The 14,593-nt window shown below is 41.0% G+C and overlaps 1 long non-coding RNA gene across 1 annotated transcript; it reads left to right on the forward strand.

Annotated features, from left to right (window-relative positions):
• The first annotated feature begins 3,173 nt into the window (after positions 1-3,173).
• LOC114219784 (uncharacterized) lies at positions 3,174-7,848 on the forward strand. Its single transcript, XR_003611459.2, has 3 exons — positions 3,174-3,251; positions 4,428-4,590; positions 6,209-7,848. It is a non-coding gene; the product is annotated as an uncharacterized LOC114219784 (long non-coding RNA).
• The last annotated feature ends 6,745 nt before the right edge of the window (positions 7,849-14,593 follow it).

Raw genomic sequence — 14,593 nt, forward strand, 5'->3', positions numbered from 1 at the left:
AGAGAGAGAGAGAGAGAGAGCACCAGCAGGGGGAGCAGCAGAGGGAGAGAGGGAGAAACAGATCAGAGGGAGAAACAGACTCCCCGCTGATCAGGGAGCCTGATGCAGGACTTGATCCCAGCACCCTGAGATCATGACCTGAGCCAAAGACAGCCGCTTACCTGACTGAGACCCCAGGTGCCCCTATTTCTGGATTCTTAATTCTAATTCCCTGTTTGATATGTCTATCCTTAGGCCAGTACCACAGTCTCTTGATTTTTATAGCTTTGTAGTAACTTAAAATTAGGAAATGAGAGTTCTCCAAATTTGTTCTTTTTCAAAATTATTTTAGCTAGTCTGGGTTCTTTGCATTTCCAAGAAATAATATTTACCAACTAGAGTATATTGCTTATGTACAGTTCCTTTTGTCTTTAGATACCTACTTTCCAGTGAAAACCCTACTTTCCAAAAAGTTTCTCCCCTCCCCCTCCGCCCTTCCTCTGGAACAAATTTTGCATATATTTGTAATACAGCCTGTTTCATCAGCTGTGGTCTGATTTCCATTCTGATACCCCATAGCATCCAGCTGATGTTTCAAATTAACTTTCAATCACCCTCTCCTTCCCCAACCAATGGCAATGATTAATACGCTTTCCTTTTCCCAAATACCATATGAATGGAATCATACGATATATAGCCCTCTGTGGCTGGCATGACTCAATACTTTGATCGTTTAATCACATACACCACACTGTGCTTTAACCATTTCCCTGTTATACTTCCCTCCAAGATATTAGCAATTACAAATAAAGCTGCTATGCTATAAACATTCAAGGAGAGTTTTGTACTAATTTAAGCTTCAGTTCACTTGTGTAAATACCTAAGAGTTCAGTTGTTGTGTTATATGGTAAGTTTATACAAAATTTCCAAACTGTCTTTCAAAGTGACAACATCATTTTGCATTTCCCTGCATTTTTTTTTAAAGATTTTTATTTATTTTTTGACACAGAGAGAGAGACAGCGAGAGAGGGAACACCAGCAGGGGGAGTGGGAGAGGGAGAAGCAGGCTTCCCCCGGAGCAGGGAGCCGGATGCGGGGCTCGATCCCAGGACCCTGGGAATCATGACCTGAGCCGAAGGTAGACGCTAAACTGCTGAGCCACCCAGGAGCCCCTTCCCTGCATTTTCTATCGCCCAGCTTTATTGCTGGCATTCCGTATCATGGTGCTTCTCTTTGGGATTTTAAGCTTCCCTGAAGAGTGCAGTGGTATCCCACTGAGGCATTAATTTGTGTTTCCCTAAGGATGAATGATACTGAGCATTTTCCTGAGCGTACTTGCCATCCATATATCTTTTCTGGTAAAGTGTGTGTTCAGATCTTTTAAAATTGGATGTCTGTTTCCTCACTGTGGAATTTAAAGAGCTCCTTACATACTGCAGAGAGGAATCTTTAATCAGATGTGTGATTCACAAAAATTTCCTTCCAGTCTCTGGCTTCGTTTTGAATCTTTTAAGGATGTCTTCAAATGTAAATGTTACTAATTTGAACAAAGTGAAATTAGATCCTATTTTTTCTCTTATGGATTATTTTTTGGTGTCACGTCTGAAAAATACTTGCCTAACATAAAGACACCAAGATTTTTACTCTGTTTTCTTCTAAAAAAGTTTTAAAGCTTTCCCTTTTATATTTAGATCTGTGATCAATTTTTAGTTCATTTTTAGGTGAAACGAAGATGTATATGCATATTTTTTGTATGTTCTATTGTCCCAACATCATTTGTTGAAAACAGTATCATTTCTCTACAATATTGGTGACTTTTCTCTTAGAGACTTTCTGGGCTTCACTGATAAAACTGACAGCAACAGAATTTTCCTACCTGTTTTCATTAATGTTTTTATTTTCACTGGTTTCTCTTCCATCCCCTGTTTTTAAAATTCCTCAAAATGCTGCAGCTAAGTTTGAAAACATTTTCCTTGTTGTTATTATGAGTCTGTTTCTACCGTAGATATTTCCTGCCTTTTCTATGAGATTCAGAGTGGAAGATACACCCATGTGTTCAACCGCCATCTTGTTTCTTTTCAAGTGGGGCTTTTTATTTCATGGTATAACCCAAATGTCCCCTCTACTGTATTCCCTAACCTCAGTTGCTTACCACCCTATTTCCCCTGAACCAAATCCACCAACATGAAAGCATTAACAGGATATACATATTCTCATTAAAATATTCCCTCAACAGAGGTTGCACGATGAGGGTATGGTGTCTTCCCAGAGTGGGACAAACATGTCTACGTATGTACAATGTCATCTTACAAAGCTTGCTTGGGCTCCCGTGGGGATATGCATGGCCCATGGTGACATTTGTCAACCCCTTTTATTTTTCTGGCTAAAGTTTGTGAAACTCATACACAGACTATGGGGCATTTGATTCTTAGTTTTCCTTCTTTGAGTGCAATTGTGAAGGTTTTAAAAATAGATCTTGTTGAGTGACTTGGGGTAGACTTCTCTGACAGAGCTGATGTGCTAACATCTTAGTCCATAAGTCCTCACATTTAGGGGGAGAAGTAAGAAAAGTGTGTGACTCGGGACATATAAGATGGGGTCAGTGTTTTATTTCATGGTCTCTGTGATGCTGGGGAATTCATGCTGTAACCCACCCACTAAACAAGGCTCTGAATAGCAAATATAACCATGTATCTTTTATGACAATGGCTTGAGCTTGCAAGAGGGGAAAAGTCCACATTTATCCAAAATGTAAGCCAACTTCTATCGAACTTTTTACAACAACAGTTAAAAGCCAAATTAATTTATTTGATTTTCATGGTCTGCTGCCCATCCTCTGGCATAATTCCTTCCTTCTACAACACTGCAGGTAGAGAATGGAAAGGCTTTTTTTTAAAATCCCCAGGATGGATAAATGATGAAATGATTAAGAATGTCTGTATTCTTTAGAAACACACAGCTTGACTTAAAAAAGAAAATGAAGCAGAAGATACATGAATTCTAAATTGTCTTATTTTTTTCTTTTCCTTGCTTGCTTCTCTGAAAGACAAGGCTGCCCACGTCTGACTCAGTTCCTTCCTAATGGCTTTCGTTTCTGTGAGTGTTAGTACCCACGTGAGGGGAACAAAGGAAACCCTCTGTTTCCTTGATTGAGATGTAAGTCACACAACATCATTTCCCCCACTTAACGTCTATTTCTCAGTGTCCTCAGCGTGCTCACTATACCTCCAGCACCACTACCCGATTCCAGATCATTTCGCCACCCCAAAAACGTACGTGAACTCCCCAACCTCTGCCGACCAGTGATCTGCTTTCTGTCCCTATGGATTTGACTGTTCAGGACATTTCATATACATGGGATCATAAAATCGGTGGCTTTTTTGTCTTGATTCTTTCATTTCGCGTATTGTTTTGAGTTCATGTGTTATAGCTAAGGTTCAGCATGTAGCAATATTCCATTTGTTTTTACGATGAATTAAATTTCTTCATATGGACATATGCCATATTTCTGGTTTATTCCTTCATCAGCTCATGGACATTTTGATGATTTCTATTTTATAGATGCTACAATAACGTTGCTATGAATATTCACGTACAAATTTTTGTGTGAATATATGTTTTCAATTTTCTTGGGCATGTAACTAGGAGTAGAATTGCTGGATCATACAGTAATTGTATATTTAACTTTTTGAGGAGCTTTCCACAGTGACTGTGCATTTTCCATCCCCACCCCCAACACATGAGAATCTCGTTTTGGTCAACATCCTAAAAGAAACTTGCAAGTTTCTTTTCTTTTTTTACTATTATACCAATCTTCGTGGATGTGAGGTGACGTCTCATTGTGGTTTCGATTTGCATTTCCCCGAGGACCAATGATTTTGAGCATCTTCTCGTGATTCTTTCTCATTTGCAGATCTCCTTCAGAGACATATTTATTTAAATGTTTTGCCCGTGTTTTTAGTTGGGCCATTTGTCTTTTATTGTTAAATTTCAAGAGCTCTTTATATATTCTGGACACGAAACCCTTATCAGAAATATGATTTCCAAGTATCTCTCCCATTCTCTGGGTTGTCTTTTCACCCACATTTAAAAATTGCCTTATTTTCTAAGAACCATGATTTAAATGTAACTGTTTTCTTCCTCCTAACATATGGCTTGGGTTATTTTTGGCTTTCGATCAACTAATCAAGTTCTGGGTAAGAATTTTTTATTTTTCCTGCATTACATGAAAGGATTTTTTTCATAAGACATGAGGACAGCAACCAGCTCCTTAAACGGCACTCTGCTTCTCTGCCATAGTCAGTGCCTGGGGCCTCCACACCCTGGAGGCTCTTCCACTGTCCTTGGGCTTCGCCCAACCCTAGAGACACCTCCCTACGGGACACATTCACCTTTCCTAACCACACCACCATTTGCAATCTTCATTTGCCTTCGGTGCTTTTCCCCAGGATGTCCCAGCTCTCGGATCCCTCCCAGTCCCATAACCATGGATTCCTCCACCAGCACTACCAACATCGCCACTTCCCATCTTCATGCTGGAAACCCCTTACGGCCAAGAGGAAACTCTCCAGTATACTAGCAGCGAACGCGTGATATGATCACCTTATGCAGGTATTTTCAACTGGTAGCCTTAATAAAGGCAGATGAGTAGAAACACGAAGTGCTGTCTTTTCTCCAGAGAAGTTCAGTGTCCTCCTTGGCATTTGAAGCAATTGTAATGTTGACATAATCATCAATCACAGGATGTTGCAAAAGTAGTGGAGTTGTCCCTGTGCCCTTTGTCCAGGTTTCTCCAATGGTAACATCTTAACATCTTGCATAGGTGGGCGTAATATCAGACTAGGACATTGACACTGGAACCATGCACAGACATCATGCAGATTTACCATTGTTGTGTGTGTGTGTGAGTGTGTGTGTGTGTGTGTGGTTCTGTACCATTTTATTGCATGTGTACATTTGTGTAACCACCACCATATTCAAGATAAAAAACTGCTCCATAATCACAAGAAGTCCCCACGTGCTACGGCTAACCCCTGGCACCACTCACCTGCTCTCCGCCTCTATAATTTGGTGACTGTAGCAACAGTGTGTTCTTTTGCACGGCTGTTGTTTACTCATTCGCCTTCTATAGGACATTTGCCTTTTCTCCAGTTTTTGACCATTAAATATAAAATTGCTATGAACATTTGTATACAGTTTCTTGTGTAGACATAAGTTTTCATCTCTCTGAGATAAATGCCCACAAGTGTGATCTCTGTATCATATGCTAAGTCTATGTTTGGTTTCTTAAAGACACTGTCTAACTTTCTTCCAGATTGGTACATTAGGAAGATTCCAGTTTCTCTGCATCCTTACCAGCAGTTCCTGGTGCCACTGTTTTTTTTTTTTTTCTTTTTTTAACCATTCTCATAGATACGTATTGATATCATGTTGGGGTTTTAATTTGCACTTCTTAGCGATTCATGTGTTCAAATATCCTTCCATGTGTTTATCGGCATCCATCTTTGGCAAAATATCTATTCATGACTTTTGCCAATTTCATATATTTTTCCCATTGTATTTTGAGAATTTTTTTTTATATATTCTATATTTGAGTCCTTTGTTAGGGGTGTTGCTTGCAATTACATTCTCTAATCTGTAGATTTTCTTTTCGTCTTCTTAACAAGGTCTTTTGCACACCTAAATGTTTTCATTTGATGAAGTTCAACATTATCAATTCTTTTTTTCTTTTATAGGTTTTACTCTCAGCATCATATCTAAGAGCTCTTCACCTATCCACAGGCCCTGAAGATTTTTTTCTACATATTCTTCTAAAAGTTTAATGTTTTCATGTTTTACACTGGCAACGTGACCTATCTGACTACCCGTTTCTGTTCATTTTATACGTGATATCCGGGGTGTGAGTTGTTCATGGCAGCAGGAATAGGGAGAAATGCACCTCTCCATCTCACCTTTAACTGGAAGTCTTCCTCCATGACATTCTGTAAATAGACTTTAATTTTTAGAACAGGTTTAGATTTATAGAAAAATTAAGATGGTAGCACAGAGGGTTCCAGTATACCCCACTAACTTTCTTCTGTTAACATCCTCCACTACCGTCCATTTGTTATAATTGGTTATATAGCTACACAGGTTACCATGAGCGAACCAATATTGGTACATTATTAACTAAAGTTCGCACTTCATTCAGACTTCCTGGTTTTCACCTGATGTCCTTCCTCTGTTCCAGGACCCCATGCCACGAGCAGTTGTCATGTTTACCTAGGCTCCTCTTGGCAGTGACACTTTCTCAAACATTTTCTGTCTCCGATGACCTTGAAAGCTTTGAAGAAAACTGGTCAGCAGCTTTGTAGACCACGCCTCTGTTGGAATTCTTCTGATGCTTCTCTTGAGGAAAAGCATGGAGGAAGAAGATCACAGAAATAAAGCACCATTCTTGTCTTGTGTCAAGGTTTATGCTATCACATGGTTTAGCGTTCCTGATGCTGACCTTGGTCCCTGGCTGACGTCATGCTGTCAAGCTTCTCCACTGTAAAGTTACCCCCCAACCTTCCCCTACCTTACTCTTTGGAAAGAAGTCACTCTGTTCAGCCCCTATTCAAGGAGCTGGAAATTATACCTCCTTTCATTGAGTGGACAGGATAATCCTAAATTATCTGTTTGAAATTCTTTTTCATGTGGGCTGTGTCTATTCCCCGCATTTATTTAGATCAGTTTGAGGTCTCAGATATCTATTTTATATATATTTTTATAATCTAAAGCTTCTTAATTTTTTGTGTGTGCTCAAACCACGCCAGCTATGGCCCCTGGCAGTCTCTCCGGCTGACTCCAGTGCCACGGGAGCGTGCCTCCATCAGTTAGCACTCCCTTATTTTCTGACACTATGACATTCTCTAGGTTCCCCTGGTGTATTTTGTGACCCAGTCCTAGAACCAGCCATTTCTTTGAGGATCCCTGGTTCATTTTAGTGGAGAACGGTGTTAGATGCATGTACTTACTGGGGTATTATTTCTTTTAGGCTGTATAAGCAGACAGAGCAAGTAAATACATATATGCATATTAATGTGTGGACTTACACGCATCTACTGGTATTTCTATATGTAAAGCTCTGTATTCGTATTAACTAACATGGGTTCTACTGGTTTCCAATGCTATCCATTATGACGTGGATCACTGTAGTCTCCTCCCCTTGCTTATCCGTAAACTCCACCTCTAACAGTGAGAAACCCCGCTCCCACTACGTCTCAGGCATGCACTTAATTGTTCAAACCCAGGATGAACACAAAGCAGCATTGGTGAAACATTGTCAGCCCCGACCCTTGGGGGAGGCAATGCAATCCACAGAGCACAGTGCTTACGGGCGTTACTTTGGCTTTAGTCTCACAGACTGCTCATTCCCAAACCTACGGACTTCAACATTTTTTGCCCTGAGTCCCTTCAGTGAGGTTGTTTCATACATTTGTCATGCACAGTCTGCATTCCACCCTGAGATCCTTAGCTTTCTAAATGAAGTTTAAATTTCCATAGATTGAGGTTCATTGTATGTTCTGTAAAGTTCTGTGGGTTTCCACAAATGTTAAATGCCATGTGCTTGCCATTATGGTATCATACAGAACAGTTCTGACCCCTAAAAACTCTGTGTTTCACCTAGTCAAACCTCCCTTCCCTCTATGAACCCCTGACAACCACGGATCTTTTTTCCTATCTCTATAGTTTTGCGTGTTCCAGAATACATATAATTGGAATACTACACTATGTAGCCTTTTCAGACTGTCTTCTTTCACTTGATGTATTAACATTTTAAATTAAAGGGAAATATCTAATTTGTGATCACTGAGAAAGTAAGAAATAAAACAATGTGTGCCTGTATTGTTTTTGTTTTGTTTTGAGAGAGGGAGTGCATACACGTGCACATGGTCGGGGGTGAAGGGACAGACGGAGAGGGAGGGAGAGAATCTTAAGCAGGTTCCAAGCCTAGCACAGAGCCCGATGCGAGGCTCGATTTCATGACCCTGAGATCATGACCTGAACTGAAATCAAGAGTCAGATGCTTAGCCCGCTGAGCCAGCCTGGGGCCCCACTGCATGCCTATATTCTAAGGATAGGCATTTCCTAGCATGAAATATAAGTGTATTTTAAAGTGTATTTGTGAATCTGCTCTTTAAAATCTGTATTTGAGGGGCGCCTGGGTGGCTCAGTCGTTAAGCGTCTGCCTTCGGCTCAGGTCATGGTCCCGGGGTCCTGGGATCGAGCCCCGCGTCGGGCTCCCTGCTCGGCGGGAAGCCTGCCTCTCCCTCTCCCCCTCCCCCTGCTTGTGTTCCTGCTCTCGCTGTGTCTCTCTCTCAAATAAATCTTTAAAAAATAAAATAAAACCTGGATTTGATTTCAGTTCCCAGGGGCAGGTGTCAAACATAAACAGTATCTACTGAGTTGACACACTAGGACATGCACCAAATACAAACATTTAAATGGAAATAACCCTTAAGCCTTTACTGGGAGTATTGGATTGTCTGTTTTCCAGAACTCTCCTTCTCAAGTAAGCTGTGGGGTACCTGCACTAACATTGATGAGTCTTTGCTTCTTGTTTCTTGCCAAACAACCTCAGTGAGCCAATGGTAAATTACAGAGAACACGCAATGGTTGATCAGGGTTCGGGCTGAGGGAACATGGAACAAGGAGGGAATTTCACTCTTCGTCCCAGCCAAGGCACTGGCACAACGTGCTGGGAGACCCCGAGTTCCAGCCCCCTCCCCAACCAGCCATCTGAACCATGGTGTGGTCTCTTGAAACAAATCTCACGCTACTGTCCCCATTTCCACTTTTCCTCACCCACAATCTCCTTCGAATGTAGCCACCAGTCTAACCCTACTAAAAAGTAAGGTAGTTTTCTGGCTTTAAGTCCTCTGATGGCCTCCCCAAACTCCTCACCATTGTTGGAGAGCTTCATCTGGAACGGACACTCTCTGCTCCTCCAGTCCCTTCTCCCCACACTCAGACCCTCTTTCAGGGCCACAGCACTCCATTGATCCCGTTGGAGCTTGTGCTTCGTCCCACACGCGTTTCTGACCCCAGCCCTTCACTGGCTCTGTGACCTCGGTCCCACGGCTCTTCCTGAGATCCCCAGGACTTCTTCCCGCGAGTCAGGACTCTCAGACACACTCTCCCCGATCCCCAGCACGGAGGTCACTATTTTGTTATATTCTCATCATAGTACGACAGTATCTGCGTTGTTTACCTAAGTCTGTTCTGTCTGACCCTCCCACCCCCACACCAGGATGCGTGCTCTGTGAGACACGTGACCTTTTGTGTTGCTTGCTGCTGTACCCCAATACCTGGAAGATGACAAGCCCTCAACAAATATTTGTTGGATGGATACACAAATGAATGGCTGATCCCACGCTGCTAATATTAGAAAGGTTTCCTGGCAACAGTCACAGGCTTGTGCCCTCAACCCCGCATTTCACCATGACCACCAGGAAAGTATAGTGCTTCTACACTATGGTCCTGGATTAATCACTGCATTGTAAAACCGACAGGGAGAACACCCACTTTTTTACCTCCACAGCCTAAACATAGCTTGATAAAACTAAACAAAACCCTCATTTACTACACACATCTTATTTTCACTGTGAGATTTAAGATGTCAAGTCATCTGCTGGGGGAAGCACATCATCCCGAACTGTATTCTTTAATATTTATTATCAAGACCCAGGAAATATTTAACTGCCAGATAAAGATCTCACAGGAAAAAAAAACTCATAAATGTAATAAAAATTACTTTTTGAGCATTGACACCACAGAACTATTATATCTGATTTTCACTCAGTCCAAAAAATATTATCCAGGGATACACTGGATAATATTGGTCTCAAGTTTTTATCTTGTTGCAAGGAAAACAATTTAAATTGCCCAAGAGTGGGGCGCCTGGGTGGCTCAGTCGTTAAGTGTCTGCCTTCGGCTCAGGTCATGATCCCAGGGTCTTGGGATCGAGCCCCACATCGGGCTCCCTGCTCCGCGGGAAGCCTGCTTCTCCCTCTCCCGCCCCCCCTGCTTGTGTTCCTGCTCTCGCTGTCTTTCTCTCTCTGTCAAATAAATAAATAAAATCTTAATAAATAAATAAATAAATAAATAAATAAATAAATAGCCCAGGAGTACCATAGCACCATGAAGAATATAAAGGAAGCCGTGTACAAAGACGTTGCTGGGGTAAACTGTTGTCTGCCTCAAGCAGTTGTTATGCTTTGATGAGCCTTCATGATTCAGCCGAGGAGACAATGAGCTGCGTTGCTTGCATCCACCTAGATGGTGATGCTGGGAGGGTCATGATTCTGTTTGGCTAGGAAGTTGAAATATGTTTTTGCTTTTAAATGTAAAATTCCACGCTCATTCCATTTAAATAACGAGCTGCCATTTTTTGAGCACCTCCCAAGTGCTGCCAATCACCTAACCCTCAATACTGTGAGGCAGGTGTTTTTATACCCATCTCACCCAAGAGACTTAAAACAACCAAACAGCCTCTCCCCGAGTCACACAGCTAGAGCTAGCCAGAGGGCCCAATGCCCATTATGCATTCGAACTAAGGACTCTCGGACTCCAAGTAAGTCAGGTCCAAACTCACTCTACCCAACAGTTTGATTCTCCCTCATGGAACTGGGGACATATTGGGACTAGATAAGGATTAAATTGCTTAAAAACCTTTATGCATTTTAATTCTTTTTCATTAAAATTGAAACTCTTTGCTCTATTTAAACACACACATGGCTGACGATACGTGTTTCAAAGTCTGGGAAGTTCAGACTAGTCTATCACCACCTTGTTACATAACGAGGGTGAAACATCGTGTTTCCCATTAAAAGACAAAAACCAAAACACAATTAATTAATTTGTAGTTCAAATGATAAATTCTCTTCCTCTGTTTACACTTGCTTAAAGAAAAGCGCACAGAGATTCCAGGAGCAGAGCAAGATTGGTGGAGATCCAGAAGGGCTTCTCGGTGGGCTTTCAAGATGGATGAGGCAGGTTCCCATGGTTTTCCTCTCCTTTTCCCCAGTGTTATAACTACAGCTGCCCTGTGCTTGTGAGTGTTTGTGAGCATTACGTATGGAATCCAAGCCGGGAAGAAAGGAGATAGTTTATTGGTGGTCGCTGGGCCACAGTCAGGTGTAAGACATCCCTGTGGCAGATGAGAATGTCATGACCTTGATGGTCGGTAGTAAAACGAGAACACGCGGGGCTGCCTAGTGCAGTGGAAGACAGTGAGCTGTGAACGGGGGCATCCGCGCTGGGCCTCCCGCTGAAGCCCGCGCCCAGCAAACATCTGCGGGCTGCTGGAGACAACCCCTCGGGACGCGCGGGGTGTGAAGGGGCTGCGATGCACAGGTGCAGCTCCCGAGGCTCGATGGCCGCCCGCACAGCGCGGGGTCGGGTGGTAGCAGGCCCATCTTGGAATCAGAGAATCCAGGCAAAAGTCCTGGCCCAGTTATGGGGCAGCTGTGTCGTCTCAGGAAAGTTTCTGAGCTTCCCCCAGCCTCTATGAGATAAAAAACACTCACCTTACAGAGTTCCCGTCGAGATGAAGAATAACAAAGTAAACTTATGGCCAATACATCCATGTTATTATTCAGTAAGAACCCCTAAGAAACCATTTCTAAATCTAATCTAAAATCCCTGATGCTCCTGGTCAAATTCACATTCCCTCCTGGTAGGTTCTGTAATATTTCTCATCATCTCCCTCTGCTTGCACACCTTCCAGAGGCTTCTGTTCTCTCGTCTAAGCAATCCCAGTTGCTTAAACCTTCCCAACAGGGCCTTATTTTAATTAACCACTCATAATTAAAATCAAATTTGATGAACTGGAACGAAAGCTTTTAGTTGGCTTCTCTTTAGCACCTTGCACACTTAATTTAGTAAAACTCAGAAAACGGAAAGAGTATAATTTCCTATAATTAAAAGGAGGCTGAAAATGGAGTCTTTTTTTTTTTTTTGGACAAAAGAGATGTGCTCTTAATTCTTCATTATTTTTGTATGGGTGTATCTGAACTTAATTGTAAAAAATAAAATCTCTTTGGTGTTTAAATCAGCTCAGGTTGTCAAGAGATTTACTGAGACAGTTGCAAAGAAAGTATTTTAGAATATATTTGTGGCATAAACTATATTTTCTTAGTAGTGGAGAAATTATCATTTATACAAAACTATGCACTTCATTTTTAAACTTACATTATCATAGAAACAAATATGTGTGTCTATGAAAATTCTGAAAAGCAGATTATCATGCACTTAAAGATATAAAAGCTCAAATATCTGAAAGAATTAAATAAAGTTTACAAAGTGTATTTTTTTACCATCTTAACCATTTTAAGTGGACAGTACAATACTATTAACTACATGCACATTGGTGTGCAACAGATCTCTAGAACTTTTTCACCTTTCAAAATAGAACTCTATTCATTGAAAAACAACTCTGCTTCTTCTCCTCTCCCTAGGAACCCCCATACAACCAATGTTTGACTTTGATTCTAAGAATTTGAATACTTTAGATATCTCATATAAGTGCAGTAATAGTCTTTGTCTGTTTGTGATTTACTTACTTCACTTAGCACAGTGTCCTTCAAGATTTACTCATTCTGTAGCACTGAGGGCATTTCTATCTTTTTTAAAAACATTTTATTTATTTATGAGAGAGAGAGAAAGAGAGAGAGAGGGTGCACGAACAGGGGTTGGGGCAGAGGGAGAAGCAGACTCCTCGCTGAGCAGGGAGCCCCAAGTGGGGTTGGATCCCAGGACCCTGAGATCATGACCTGAGCCGAAGGCAGATGCTTAACCGACTGAGCCACCCAGGCGCCCCAGCATTTCTCTCTTTTTCAAGACTGAATAATATTCCTTTGCATGTATATATGATATTTGTTTATTCATCTGTTGTTGGGCACTCGGGTTGCTTTTACGTCTTGGTTATTGTGAAAAATGCTGCAAGAACATATGTACACAAATATGTTTTTGAGATCTTGCTTTCAGTTCTCTCGGGTATATATATGTATATATATATTCAGAAGTAGGATTGCTGGATCACATGGTATTCCAATGGTAAAACTGGATTATCAATTTTTAATTTCCTTGAAGACTCTCTATACTGTTTTCCACAATGTTTGCTCCATGTTACAATGCACAACAGACAATACACAAGGCTTCCAATTTCTCCACATTGTCATCAACACCTGAATACTTGTTATACTCTGTGTTTTGATAATGGTCATCCTAACAGGTGTGGGATGACAGCTCATTGTTGTTTTGATTTGCATTTCTCCTATGATGAGTGATGTTGACCATCTTTTCATACTCTCTATGTGGTCATCTATATTCTCTATGTTGGTCATCTACCTGCCTTCTTTGGAGAAATATGTATTCATGTCCTTTGCTCATTTTTGAACTACGCTGTTTTTGTACTGTTGTTGAGTTTTGGGAGTTGTTTATGTATTCTGGTGACTCACCCCTTATCAGATATATGATTTGCAAATATTTTCTCCCATTCCATAGTTGCCTTTTCACTCTGCTGATTATTTCCTTTACTATGCAGAAATTTTAAGGTTTGATACACTCCCACTCATTTTTTTTTTTTCCTTTCTTTCTGCCAGTGGTTTTGGTGTCTTACCCAGATATCATTGCCTGTTTTCTTCTAACAGTTTTATAGTTTCAGATGTTACCTTTAGGTCTTTAATTTATTTTAAGTTAATTTTTGCATACAAAGTAAGGTAAGGGCCCAACTTCATTCTTTTGCATGTGAATATCCAGTTTTCCCATGATGCTTATTTTTTAATTAACCAAAAGTCTTAAATATATGTATGAAAGGGACTAAGGCTTTGATGAAGATCAAGCAGAATGTGGAAGGTGGAGGACGTCTGTCAAGACATTGAGAACTAAAAGGAGACTTGGGAACTTCTGAGGGCAGAATGAGGATGACCCTGGGATGTACGAAGAAATCAGGGACTCTGAGGAAGTAAGAATTTCATCAAAGTTGAAGACTCTGTTAGCAGAAGGTGCAGAGGGACATTCCTCTAATGAATACCTGTTTTTCTTGTGCATTATATATGCTACAAGCATATTATTATAATTCCTCCTGCAATAACCATCTTGTCCACAAGTTTGCAAATTTTGGGAAAGCAAAATCTAGATCTAAATTATTTACAATTGTATCCTTGTGACTTAACAGAATGCCTGGCACGTAGTGTGTGCTCAGTCCATACTTGTTGAATAACAGATTAAAGGACTTCTACTTGATTATAGACTAGATTATCTGGAAATCTCTTTTTACAAAACACCTAGAAAGACTGCATAAAGTATAGCAAAAAAGTCTCCAATATAGAAAAAAACAAAGAAAGTTCCTTCCCAGATTCCAGGGGGAGAAGAGCAGCCATTGTGAAATGTGCTGTGATCCTTCTCTATAACAAAGGAAAGACCAGAGAATTCTGGTCCAGAATTATTCCATCTAAGGTAAAGACACTGATTCCAGACCCTATAGCCATCTTATGTCACCTGAAGGAGGAAAAATATGCTAAGAAACATGTGTGAAGGTCACAGACCAGAAACACAGGCCCACTGAAATAGCAAGACTTAATCATAA

This window comes from Eumetopias jubatus, unplaced genomic scaffold, assembly GCF_037043125.1.
Source record: "Eumetopias jubatus isolate StellerSeaLion01/CBP00866 unplaced genomic scaffold, mEumJub1_p1.0 scaffold_15, whole genome shotgun sequence".
In the NCBI taxonomy this organism is placed as follows: Eukaryota; Metazoa; Chordata; class Mammalia; order Carnivora; family Otariidae; genus Eumetopias; species Eumetopias jubatus.